General features: G+C 38.2%; 1 protein-coding gene and 1 pseudogene across 3 annotated transcripts in view; one reads left to right on the plus strand and one right to left on the minus strand.

Annotated features, from left to right (window-relative positions):
* CUNH9orf135 (chromosome unknown C9orf135 homolog) overlaps positions 1-14,673 on the minus strand; it is a 149,353-nt gene that overhangs the window by 41,327 nt on the left and 93,353 nt on the right. The gene's annotated exons all lie outside the window — the stretch shown is intronic.
* On the plus strand, positions 6,570-7,151 carry LOC114025696 (annotated as a pseudogene).

Here is a 14,673-nt window from a genome sequence, read left to right on the forward strand (position 1 = left end):
GATAGATAGATAGATAGATAGATAGATAGATAGATAGATAGATAGATGGATATCCTAGCTTCATAAGCCATCCATGGTATGTATACATGCATGTTTGTATATATGTGTAAGAATATAAATAATATACACATGTCTATTTATGTTTGTGTGTGTAGCTTTTCTATATATGGCTCAGCTTCAGGAGCCATTAGAGATTTGTGAGGAGGACAGGTTGACACAGAGTTGTATTTTAAGATGATCAATTTGGCAGATATATGGAGTATATATTGGAGATGGAAGATACTAGAGACAGGAACACCAACTGGACTGGAATTGTCCAAGTTAAACGTGATGACAGTCTGAACTAGGGTAAAGTGAATGAGAGAAATGCAGTTTGGCAACTAATTGGACATAGTGGGCTGAGGAAGAGAAAAGAGTGAAGGATACCTCCAAGGTTATAAATCTGGATGACTGGGATGATGGAGGTGCTGTAAAAATAAAGAGGTAATTTAGAAGGAGAGATGGGTTTTGAGTGAAATATGATAGTCCCTAGGGTATCCCTCTCTTGTACGTAGGCTCCCCAGAAAAGCAAAGTACCCTGTGAGTCACTACATGCTCAAAACTTTGTTCACAGGCCCCCACTAGTATGTTTGCTTTTATCAATCTGCCAAAGGAAACCTTAGCTTGAAACAAAATAATCAAACAGTATAATGTATATATACATATACATATATATACACATATATATACATGTGTATAATCATAGTAAATTATAACCAAACAATATTTCAAACTCTATATTAATATATGTAGATATAATTATACAAAAAGTATACAGAATTCTGTATATATACAGAAATATAAAACAGTATGTGATAAACAATACATCAAATTGTATATACATATATATAACAAATTATATGTGCACATATGATTTGTGAAATAAGTTATAATTTGCTATATTATTTAATATATGTACATATAATTTTCTATGTTTAGCTTAAGCTAATTTATATGCGCATATGCGTGTATATTTGTAATATATTTATAATATTAACAATGAATCATTAACAAATGCTTTCCCCTTTCCAATCTTTCCCATAATATTGTTGTTTGTCCTTTGTTTTTGAAGAGGATCAATGACATCACAAGGTGATGTCTTCACTTGCCTATGAATTGGATTTACGGAAGGGAGGGTTGCACAAAGTCATCAGCCTCACTCTCTCTTCCAGAGTTATTAAAGTCCAGTGGCCAGACAAAAGTCAGGACTGGAATAGAGTAGATGACCTTGGCATCTTTGATGCCTGACCAAGTTCTAAGAGCTCCATAGCACCTGCTTCAGTTACCTTAGTGGCGGTTGGAATAAATTATTCTCATCTGCCCAATCCACCACAGGAAGCCATGCTTGGGATAGACATCCTCTAACCCACCTACCAGTTCAAGACTGGTCAGTTACCCTCAACCTGGTTTAGCCTGTCTGCCAAAATGATTTTACTGGTGTATGGCTGCTGCCACAGGTGACAGTTGGGTGGCGGGTGGACACCAAGGGTGGATGATCAGCCCTAAAAAGGGCTTGGCAAGGCATCACACCAGAGTTGCTGGTCTTCCTTGAACACTACCACATAAGCCCTTCCCCATAACCATCTTCTATACAGATGTCCTTCTGATTCTCCCCACCCCCAACTTATTAGTCCTCTCTCTTGAAATTACTTTGCATTACATTGAATGTACTTGGTATTTGCTTACCTGTGCACATGTTACAATACCCTCTTGAATCTAAGTTCCTTAAGGACAGAGACTATTTAATTTTTATCCTTGAATCCTTAGCACCTAGGAGAGTGCTTTGCATATAGCAGGAGCTTAATAAATATTTATTGACGTGAATTTGACCTGAAATGAGAGTTTCACAATTAAAGAACAGTGAATGATAAGACTGCCTTGGCATTCTCCCAGAGGACAGGTCACATGTCTTATTCTTGCCTTCACAATGTCCTTGTCCCAAAGCAATTCACACAGTGAAAACAAATCTATATATTTTCCCACTGTCATCTTAACAGTTCAAATGTTGAAAAGTGAAGCTTTCAAATGTACCTATAAACTTATAGAGTAACTCTGCTCACGTCGAAGAAGGCATAAACAAAGAAGAATTTATGAATATTTATATCCTAGTTCTTTATAATACAGATTTTTTTCTCAAGAGGAATTTAAATCTTCCTGATGAATGTGAAAACTTTCAGCATAAATATGCATAACACTGATGTTCTAAACAAGATTTTTGATGTTTGATCTAATTTTGAAATTAGAAGAATGAAAAACTGAGCATTAGAATCTCTAGCTCTTGTGAGCAGGATTTTTAGATGTGTTGCAATTTATACTAACACTACAGTATCTGTGATTTCACATTTTAGAATTATTAATTGAGATTAAGATTCAGCCATATTTCAATTTCTGTTCTAAACCGCCTCCAAATGAGATAAAAATGATGCTTTTTTATTAGGCTCTTGTAGGCATCTGCTATCCAAGGCCTCAGAAAAATTACTCTGGAGAGTGAACAATTCCCTAACATAATAGAAACCCTAAACAAATAAGAACCAAAGAAGCAGAATACGCTTTCGACTGTCATCTTTAAAAGATATCACAAACAAATGAAGCAGATGTCAGGATTTTTATTTCAATGACAGATTCATCAACCCAACAAACAAAGGCTCTGCCATAAAAAATATTTTTAAAAAACTATATATGGGGGATGGGCTTCTCATTTTCAAACTTTTTTTAATGGCCTTATTTTTCTATGTATCCCATGTGATAAATGTGAATTACATCCCATAAACTGAAGCCACAAAACAAGCCAGAAAAGACAGTATCAAAAAAGCCTAAACTAAGCTCAAATAACAAAAGTAGCTTAGGTCAAACTGAAAGGAAAATCCATCTTACTTCCAGGTTAGTAAAACAAAAGTAATCTCACTGAGTCAAATGATATCATCTATCATGATAGTGAAACAGAGCTGTAATTAGGAATTTTTGCATCTGGGGCAAGCATTAACAACACCACCTGTGAAAAGTGGTATGAAAGGTGTTCTCAGTGGGGTGTTGGGGTTGTTGTTTGTCCTTTGTTTTGAAGAAGACCAATGACACTACAGGGTGATGTCTTGACTTGCCTGTGAATTGGATTTAAGTGAGGCAGAGTTGCACAGAGTTATCAGCCTCACTGTCTCTTCCAGAGTCATCAAAGTCCAGTAGGAGGACAAAAGTCAAGATGACTGGTGATGGCCTGGGATGCAGCGGATGACCTTGGCATCTTTGATGCCTGGCCAAGTTCTAAATGCTCCACAGCACCTGCTTCAGCCACCTTCATGGCTGTTGTCCTCCCTGAACACCATATACACCATACAGGGTTTGGGGGCAGATACCACCCTCTGGGAGAAGACAGAGACCTAGAATACCATGAGATTGGTGGGAGCTTACTTAATTAGCCTTGATAACTAGGTGCTAAGGTCAGTTGTTTCTTCACACTTAGCATCTAATTTCTTGGGTGAGGAAGGGGAGATTAAAACCACCAATAGTAAACTGATAGATGTTTCAGGAGAAGAGGCTAAACAATGCCTTGAAGCCAACTGCCCCAATCCATTCCCCTGCTTACTCCACAAAGAAAATTCTCAAAGTATTACAACAGAATGTTAGAGCTGGAAGATAACCTGTCAATAATTTAGTCCAGTTGATTGTACAGAGGCAGAAAATGAAGCTCTGTATGAGGAAGTGACTTCCCTAAGGTCACAAAGGAAGACTCTTACTGAGATTTACACTAAACTGAGATGGCACCAAATGGAACCCAAATATCATAGACTAAAGACTACTTTGTTGGAGCTAGAAGGGACCATAGAGCCTGTCCAACCCATTCATTTTAGAAAGGAAGAAATACAGTCTTGGAGCTCCTGTAAGAGCAAGGGCTAAGATCCAACTCTCCCACCCAGATTGTTGAAATTTGGCTTTCTGAGATTTAGCAAAAACCCACTTATGGATTCTGGTCCTCCTAGCCCCTGGCTCCTGGTTCAGGGTGAGCGGCTAAAGTGGGAAGGTGACCCTCAGCCTTTCCTGGTACATTTTGACTAGGGCTTCATCACCCTCCCCACTCCCTAGGCCAGGCCAGAGCTCTGATTCTGCCAACTGTGCCCTCTGCTCTTTTTCCTCACATTCTCTGGGGAACCCTTTGAGACATACACTTAACCACAGCTGAGTCACCCCACCATGGTGCAACCTTCTCTAAATCTGCCAACCTGTGGCATACTTCCCAGTGGATCAAAGAACCAGATGTCCCTCCCTACTCCTATGTCTGCTGTGAATTTCCTCCACTAGAAGTTTTCAAGTTGCAATTTCAAAACTACTCATTCAATTCATTCCAATTCAATCCAATAAACATTTATTGTCTACTATGTGCCAAGCACTGTGCTAAGCACTGGGGATACAAATAAGAAAGATAGTATTTGCCTTCAAGGAGCTTGCAATCTAATAAGGGAAGACAACACCTACAAAAGGAAGATGCAAAGGAGAGGGGCAAAGAGAGGGGAGATGGCAGGGGGAACCAGGGTCCATGATGATCTGTGGAGTCAAACCAAACAGTTGGAAGGTGGAGAGTTACCATTCTACTGGAGGAAGTCTTTACATGCTTGGGGTAGACATCCCCCTAACTCACAGATAAGTTTGAGGCCTGTTGGGTTACCCTCCACCTGGTTGAGCTCATCTTCCAAGACAGTTTACCACCGTCTGGTCACTGTGCATGCTACAGCTTCTAGGAGCCACAGGTGAGAGTTGGGTGGCAGGTGGACACCAAACATGGAAAGCAGCTCTGAAAAGGACTCAGCAGCCCTCACACCAGAGGTACTCATCTTCCCTTAATACCCTGTACACCCCACCTACAACAACAACATGTGATTAATCTTAGATACATATATCTGAAAGGAATGCATAGATTCATTTTGCATCTGCTGTTCTGCCTGGTCTCAGCTCCACAGAACAAGATAACCCCATGTTAGGTACCAGTTATCTCCCCTGCTCTGCTTTCCTGCATCCTTTTGTGTATTGTCTCCCCCTTTAGATTGTAAGCTCCTTGAGGGCAGAGACTGTCTTTTTATTAATTGTATTCAGCTCTTAGCACAATGCTTGCCACAAAGTAGACAATAAATATTTATTGGATTGGATTGGATAGGAAGGGCTTATGTTAGTGTATTTGAACTTATTGTTACTATCATTTTTAAATCCTATAGCTGCTCTGATCATGTTAGATCTTTGTTGTCTTCCCCAAAACAACTGCCCTTTCCCCAATGCACAAACATGTCTAGAGCAGCTACCCAGTAGGATCCCAATAGCATCTATAATAAACATGGAGATCTGTCAGCCCCAGAAACTCACTGGAATTTTCATGGAGTCCCTGACCCTAGAGTTTGGAAATATTACTGGCTTAAATCATTTTGATATTTCTAGCATATCAGGAGAGTACACCAGATGTTATCCCTCCCTCTTAGGGATGGATATGCTTCAGGGGTATTCACAAAATGTGAAGAACCTAGATGAAAGCTTCCAATAGATTGATCTTCTTTGGAGAATTTATGGGAGGACATGGAAAAGAGTCACACAAGACGAGGAGATGTAGATAGGTTATGATTTGTACTAATGGAGGCAATATCCCCAATACCTCAGAAATAATGAAATAGAGATCAGATGATTTTATGGTCTCTTTTAATCTTACTTTTCTGCTTCTATGAGCTCTGCACACTCATTAAATAAGAAATGGCTTTCAGTTTCTAAGCAATCAGTAACTTTCATAATCAGTATAATTTGCTTTCAGAAAAAAAATACAAATTTCTCTCCATATGAATATAAACTGAAAGTAAAATTTCTCTTAATGAAGAAGGACGATGGGTTAACATATTAGTTGAATTTCATGTTCATTTTACAGAGAGTTAACTTTTCACATCTTAGGTGAAAATTTTGAGAGAAACTCAATTCAACCAATTAACACACCAGTATTAAACATTCTATGAATGCATTATAACTCCAATTTATATAGAGCTTTAAATACTGACCTCACAATCACCTTGTGAGGTAGGTAGAACAAATTTCCACTTTTATAGATGCACAGAAGTCAAATTTTGGAATTCTGAAATTTTGAATTAAAAAAAAAATCACAACTATGAATAAATCACAATGGGGAAAGAGCTGAATTGAAATGATTATGGAAAATCACTCGCTTGAAAAAATTAGACACAATACAGCTAAGACCATGCCTGCTGCACTCTTTCATGTCTTCTTCTTGTCAACTCAAAACTTCTCTGTGTCTTCAACCATTCTTTCCTTCTTCTCTCCAATCTCAGAGGATAAACAACCCTTCTTCTTGCCATGGCTAACCCTTGCACTTGCATCACTGATCCCTCCTTCTGTCTTATAGGATCTTAGCCCAGGCCTCATTTTTAATCTCTTTTCTAGCCTTTCAGTACCTACGCATTCTGTTGCTAGCAATATAAAGGGGGGAATGTTGCCTCTTTTCCCCTAGTGTCCCTTTGCACCACCCAGACATTGTACTGGTTGCTGGCACCATGAAGATTTGGACATCAGAGCACCTTTTCCAACACCCATGGGAAACAGTTACAATAGCTGTTATGCATAAATATCCAAATCCTATGAATCCAAGTGTAGTTGGAGTTGATGTGTTAGACAGACACATAGATCCCACTGGAAAACTGCATAGCCATAGGCTTCTCAGCACAGAGTAGGGAATGCCTACTATTGTAAAATAGTTTATTAGTGCAACAAGAACCAAAACAAATGTGCAGGATATTCTATAGCTGATCCTATAGAGAAAAAAATGGAGCTTAAATCCACTAATATTTCATTTACAAACATGGTTTTGGTAGATGAGAAACATATGTAAACCACATCCTCAAGAACTAGGAAAGACCAATTTGACTTAAGAAGCCATAATCGCCGTGAACGGAATGAACCTTAGCAGTTATCTAGAAGGACTGATCGAAAGTACAATATCATTTAAAGCTAATAAAGGCTGTGAAGCAATGGAGTAAGTAATTAACAAACTAAATGCTGAGAATGAAGAGTTCACTGCTTCAGCAAGAGAATGCATGAAGACATTGATGGCAATAGCACCATTTGTAGAGAAATGATAATGGCTATTTATATGAAACATTAGTAGGTCCACCAGGGTCTCTCTGAGCAGGTAACATATTTATTCATTTTGTTGTTTAAGAATCATATCTGTATATTAGATAGGTATTCAATTAGGTTGGAGAAAGGCTACAACTTTGGATGGAAAAGGAGGAAAGATGCAGGGTTTCCAAACACATGGGATCAAGTGAAACAACATTACCCTAACATTACCCATGCAATATCAAGTTTACAATATTTGAAGATTTAAGGATATTTCAAATGGATACCTTGACCAGAAACTGGCATACTGAATCTCCATAAGGTTGAATTTTATAGCATGTAATTCATGAGACTCTGCCTGATTTTGGACCAACTCTAAAATGAAGCAGAGCTATCTTTTCTAGTACAATTACCCTATCACATTTGACTTGAGCAGTTTTCATGTTGTAATAACTTCCTTTGGAAAGGAGGAAAGTATATTACTTGAAGCCAAAATGCAAGCTTTTTATTTGTACAAAAGTAACTGACTTTCAATCTCTTTTCTATGGCATGACACAGTGAATTTGAGGGCTGATTTGGAGTCAAGAAGATTTGGGTTCAAATTCCACCTCTAACATATACTATCTGTGCAACTTTGGAAAAAACACTTAAATTCTCTGAGCCTGTTTTCTCAGCTGTGAAATGAGGATGAGGAGGTAGCATGGGATAGTGGATAGAATCTAAATCTTAAGAGTCTGGAAGATCTGGATTCAAGCCCTACCTCTATCATGCACTGTACGCCCATGGCCAAGTCATTTAGCTACTCGGTGCCCTAGGCAACCTTCCAAGATTACAAGCTGCAGACAAACTGTAGATGTTCATCTATAGAAGAATTTCCACACTGGGAATTTCCCATATAGGTCTGAACAACAACAACAGCAAAATCCTTGTCTCAAAGGGTTTTTGTGAGGCTCAAATGAAAGAATGTATGTAAAGCACTTTCCAGCTACTAGAGTAACATATATGTATATCCATATGTGTGTATGTGTGTGTGTACAGGCATACCTCAGAGACATTGCAGATTCAGTTCCAGACCACCACAATAAAGAGGATATCACAATAAAGCAAATCACACAAATTTTTTTGTTTCCCAGTGCATATAAAAGTTATGTTTATGCTATATTGTATCTATTAAGTATTATGTTTTTAAGAAATATACATACATTAATTAAAAATACTTTATTGCTTAAAATGCTGACCATTATCTGAGCTTTCAGCAAGTCACAATCCTTTTGCTGGTGGAGGGTCTTGCCTCAATGTTGATGGCTTCTGACTGATTAGGGTAGTGGTTGTTGAAGGCTGGGGTGGCTGTGGCAATTTCTTAAAATAAGATAGCAATGAAGTTTGCCACACTGATTAACTCTTCGTTTCACGAGAGATTTCTCTGTAGCGTGTGATGCTGTTTGATAGCATTTTATCCACAGTAGAATTTCTTTCAAAATTGGAGTCAATCCTCTCAAATTCTGCCCCTGCTTTATCAACTAAGTTTATGTAACATCCTTCAATATTGTTGTGTCTCAGGGAATAGGTAGGCCCAAGGAGGAGAGGGATGAGAGAACGGCTGATCAGTGGGACAGAACACACCCAACATTTATTGATTAAGTTGTCTGTCCTATATGGGTGCTGTCATGGCACCCTAAAACAATTAAAAGAATAACAACAAAGATCACTGATCACAGATCACCATAACATATATAATAATTATGAAAAAGTTTGGAAATTGCAAGAATTACCAAAATGTGACACAGAGACACAATGTAAGCACATGCTGTTGGAAAAATGGCGCCAAAGATTTGCTTGAAGCAGGGTTGCCACAAACCTTCAATTTGTAAAAAAAAAAAAAAATCAACATCTATGAAACATAATAAAGCAAAGTGCAATAAAATGAGGTATGCCTGTATGATATGTATTATATGTATAATACATATGAAATATGTATAATATATACGAAACTATAGTGTTATTATCAACATTATTGCTACTGGTGCCACTGCTGCTGCTATTACTACTACTTGTTTTTGTCCTTCTGCCTACATATATGTTAAAGTTTCTCTCCTCTCTTAAAAAAAACCCTTCTCACTCCTCAAGATGTTATCTTCTCTCCTCCTCTTACCTGCTAAACTCCTAGAAAAGTGCGGTCTAGTCACTGTGTCTACTGATCCCAATCTTTGTATTCCAGCAAAATACTAATAGTTTTCCCTTACTGGATGTCCTCCCCCACCTCCAAGCATTTGTAAATTTGTAAAGTAAAATCAGCATGTCATAAAATCAGGCTCATCATCTTTCCTCTTCTACCTGTCCCTCCACCTTACTTATCATTTCTTTCTATGGCACGACCATTCATCCAGTCTCCCACTTCCAAAACTTGTGGATCATCCTCTTCATGACATTCTCTTCTTTCTAGGTTTTCATGACACAACTCTCTTCTGGTCTTCTCCTATTTGTCTGACCACTCTTTCTCAGTCTCCTTTGCTGGAGTTATGTGGATGTTCCATAAGGTTCTGTCCTGGGCCTTCTTTTGCTCCTCTAAACTATTTCACTTAATGATCTCATCAGATTCCAAGGATTCCATTATCATCTCCATGCTGATCTATTTACCCAGCCCTGACCTCTCTGCTGACCTTTATTCTCACATCTCCAACTGCCTATTTGACATATAGAACAGGATGTTCCATAGACATCTTAAATTCAACATGTCCAAAACTTAACTCATTATCCTTCCCTCCCCAAACTCTCCCCTCTTCCCAACTTCTCTGTTACTATCAAAAGCAACACTATCCTCCCAATCACCTAGGCTGACAACTCAGGTGTCATCCTTACTCTCTCCCATCACCCCCATAGCCAACAGAATTCCAGGCCTGTCCTTTTTCCTCTTCTGATGCTGCTACCACCCTGGTGCAGGCCCTCATTACCTCACACCTAGACTATTGCAATAGCCTGCTGGTTGGTCTCCCTGGCTCAAGTCTCCCTCCATTGCAGTCTATCCACCACTGACTCAGCTGCCTTCCTAAAGTACAGGTTGGACTCTGTCATACTCCTACTCAATAATCTCCAGTGGCTCCCTATCATCACCAGTATCAAATAAAAAATCCTCTGGCATTCACAGTCCTTCAAAACCTGGCCTTCTTACACCTTACACTCCACCACTTAATCTTCAATCCAGTGACACTGGCCTCCTTACTATTCCTGACCCAAAGCCCTTTCACTGGTTGTCTACCATGCCTGGAATTCTCTTCCTCCTCATCTATGCCTCCTGGCTTCCCTGGCTTCTTTCAAGTCCCAGCTAGAATCCTACTTTCTATAGGAAGCCTTTCCGGATTCCCCTTAATTCTTGTGCCTTCCCTCAGTTGATTATCTTTGATTTTTCTTGTATATATCCTGTTTGTACATAGTTGTTCACATGTTGTCTCTCCCATTAGACTGTGAGCTCCTTGATAGGAGGGATTGTCTTTTATCTTTTTTTTTTGTATCCCCAGCACAAAGCCTAGCGTATTATAGGAACTTAATAACTGTTTATTAACTGATTTCTTGAGGTTACCTTTAACTCCTTCCTCACTCTTACCTATCATATCCAATCCATTAAGATGTCATATAAATTACATCTCTGCAAAATCTCTCACGTGTATTGCCTCCTCTCTGGTCCAACTGCCATTACCCTCTAAAGGAGGGTCTAAAGGAGACCCTCACTGCCATCTAACTGTGCTCTTGCCAAAGCCTCCCAGTCTTCCCATCAATACCCTCCCCCCACTTCAATCCATCTGTCATACTGATGCCAAGAGAATACTGCTTATGCATAGACTTGTTCATGTGATCTGCTCAAAAATCTTTAGTGACTGATTCCCTATTGCCTACTGAGGAAAATTTAAACTTCTATGCCTGGCATTCAAGATCCTCCAAAACCTGATACTACCCTATGACCTTACTTTTCCAGCCTTATCTCAAATTACTCCCCTGCCTATCCCCCCTTCACATTTCACATTTCAGCCAAAGTCATCTAATCTCTGTTCCCAAAACATGCGAAACACCTTCTCACTTCTTTGCCTTTGCTTAGGCTTTTATGCTCACATGTCTTTTCTTTTTTCTCTTCACCTAATTAATTCCCACTCATCCTTCAAAATCACTTTGCATTAATTCAGCATGAAAAGATAATTTTCTTTGAGAAATAAATGTACATACTGCTTACAACAAACAGAATAACGGAATCACAGAATCTCAAAGTTAGAAAAGACCTCAGAGCCATGGAATCACCTCTAAAGTAACCAAGACATTTTTCCATTCAAATTCCATTGGAAATGAGAACTCCACTGCCCATTGCAATTTTGGACATCTCTGATTATTCAGATTTTTTTCCTTACATTAAGCTGAAATCTGCCTTTCTACAACTTTCATCCCGTGTCTTATATCTATTCAACTATGATGCCCCTTCCTTTTTTTCATAATCCTTCTTCTTTATAATAACTCCTTAAATATGTGAAAACAGCTATCATGCCACCACCCTATATCTTTTCTTCCTTTGGCTAATCACCCATAGTTCATTCAACCAGTCCTTGTATGTCATGGTCTTCAGTTACCCTCATCATCCCCGAAGCCCTTATTTGCATGAGAGAAATGATTATTTCTCTCTTATATTAATAACCATTTACAACTGGGGAGATCCAGGATTTTTTCCTTCCTATTTCCTCATTCTCTAACATTCCCTTCAATCTTGTTCAGACCCTATCCAACCAGAAAAACAAGTTTAAATGAATTGGTGCATTCCAGCCCATTGTGTCAGACAGGTCGGAATGGAAGTGGATTCCCCCTTTTGTCTAGAATGGGATGGTCTGGGAAGAAATACGTCTCTTTGACCAGGACTGAGTGATCAAAGTCCTGTCCCCTAGACTCTCATTAGAATAAGCCTACCACTCATTATAATATTCATTCTCTCATTAATTGTTAACCAATCAGATTTGATTTCTACCCTTAGGAATACTCACTCTTCCAAGGGCATGTAAGTTTTGAGTGGGTTCCAGGAGAGGTCTTTGGCATTCAAGAATGCCACTTCTATTAATTATCTGCTCTCAATAATTAATAAAATTATTAATTACCCAGAAACTACATCTCTCAAACTTTTTATAAGTCACATGCACACACTCCAGCTTGTTAGTGTCCTCCATAAAATCCAGTTCCTACAACTGAAAAACTCTAGATGTGGTTTATGCCAAGACTCACTGCTCTGATTCCAGCTATTATGCCTGTCGTTGCAGTAAGATACTATTAAAAGAGCCCTGACTAGAGCCAGAGAACCCAGCTCAAATCTATCTTCTTCAATAATTACTACTTATATGACAAAATCTCATTTCAACTCCCTGGGCCTCAGTTTCCTCATCAGTAAAACAAAAGAACTGGACAAATGTGGCATTTGAGGTCGCTTCCATGTCCAGATCTATTATACAATTTCAGATTACATTAATCTCTTTGGCAAACATATCACACTATTGCCCTCCCCCTTTGAGCTTGTAATCTAGTAAAGCCCTAAATTTTATTCACATGAGCAGTTGGCTAGATAAGTCTCCCCTATCCTGGATTAGAGACAGAAGACCTAAATTAGAAGGTGCAATAGTCCAGATAAGCTGTAACAAGGCCCTAAAGTAAGAACTAAAATAATAATTTTATTAAAATACTAAACTTTTTATTTAAATTTATTTTAAATTTAAATTTAAAAATTCAAGTATTAAAAAGAAATTCAGAATTTCATAACACTCAATGGATTTCACTATTAGCATTCTTTTTCTGTCTTTGACAGCTTGAAGCACTTTTTCATATCATTACAATGTTGGAGTTTAACTGTAATGTGTTGAGGAGTGTTCAATCTTAGATTCATCCTCCTCCTCATTAGGAGATTCTTTCTATTTGTATATCACAGCTTGATGTAGCTATGTCTGAGAAATTTTCTTGGCTGATTTTCTCAAATGTTACATTCAAATTCTTTTGTTATTGTTATTTTTTCCTGTTTTGTTATTGTTATGTTTTCCTGTTTCCTGTAATTACTACAATTGTTGTGTTGTAACCTGTTCTCCAAACCACTATTGGATTCAAGTTTTGGGAATAATAATTTTCTGGGCCTATATTTCCTCCAATAGATCTGTGTGGGTTATAATTCTGTTTTGTATAGTATTAAGTGTGTTGTGGGTTGACTATTCCTCCAGGTTTTCTACTGTATTCTCCAAGTTAGTTGTTCTTTTAAATATTTCTTCTTGATTTTTTTAAAAGCATCTTTTAACTCTGGCTTGATTTTCTTGCATGATTTTTATTTTCTTCAAAGTTTTTTTTTAAATTTTACTTGATTATTTTCTTACCAGCTGTGTTAGTACCAATTCTAGCCCTTTCTACCCCCCAATAATTGCCTCCTGGCCCATCTCACAGATTCAAGAAACCCCAAAGTGTAAAAGACTTAACAAAAAAGTCCTGAATTAATTTTAACCTATCGATTGCAACTACAGAATGCTTTAGAGCAGTAATTCCAAACCTTTTTTATTTTGTGGACCCCTTCTCAGAACAATGTTTCAAAATAATGAGAAAAAATGTTAAATTTCAGTTAGAAGTTAGGGAAAATAGAGATGTAATTTTTTTTTCCCAGAGAAACTCAGGCCATGAACAAATTTGATGGCACTTTTGTTCTTTGTTTTGCCATGAGGTCTGTGATGAGCTAAGGGCCACCAGTGAAGAAGCTTGGGCTCTGGGGACTTTACAGATTAATATTTCACAGAGTCCAGCCAAGGCCATGAAATTAGCCCTTATTTCTTTGAAAAGAGGTTCAATAAAATTACAAAGATACTCATGGGGAAAGGTTGTCTCCCCCTTCCCTTTTCTCCCTCCTTCAGTCCTCCAACAATTATAATGCTCAGAGATCACAAAACAGACCTGGGAGGGGAAGTAACAGATTACATCTTTGTTTCTCTACCAATCTCTGCCATAAGACCCCTGAGAAGCTAGGAAAACTGGTAAAACTTCACTGACTTAATAAAGGTTTGAGGAATGAATGATTGCTTAGCTTCACATGCAAGCCCCCAAAAGCTATTTATAAGTCTCTAACCCAAAAGGGGCATTGAGTTTGGGACAAGGGATGGAGGTATGGTGGTGGCTCAGATGGAGACACCAAAGGGATGAGGTTTCCACTGACCACCACAGCAATGGAGGTGGAAAGTTTGAAAGGTATGCCATAGGACCTATATTAGCCTATGTCATAATTAAAAGACATCAACAGTAGGAAAAGGTTCTAAAAACAGGAGGCAGAAGTGAAAAGAGCTATTCAAATGTATGGCTTGATTGTAAATCACTGACTTTTATAGTTCATTCTCATCTTTAAGGATCTCAGTTCTCAAATATAAATCTGAGAATTTTACTTCAGCTCATTCCATTTAAATTAAGTAAACGCTCATATAAAGATCAAAGAGCTAGGGATCCTTTTGTTATTGGTTTTCAGAAAAGCTTTTGATGTGTAGTCTTAAAAGAAAACCA

Source organism: Vombatus ursinus, unplaced genomic scaffold (genome assembly GCF_900497805.2).
Source record: "Vombatus ursinus unplaced genomic scaffold, bare-nosed wombat genome assembly UNPS02014832.1, whole genome shotgun sequence".
Lineage (NCBI taxonomy): Eukaryota > Metazoa > Chordata > Mammalia > Diprotodontia > Vombatidae > Vombatus > Vombatus ursinus.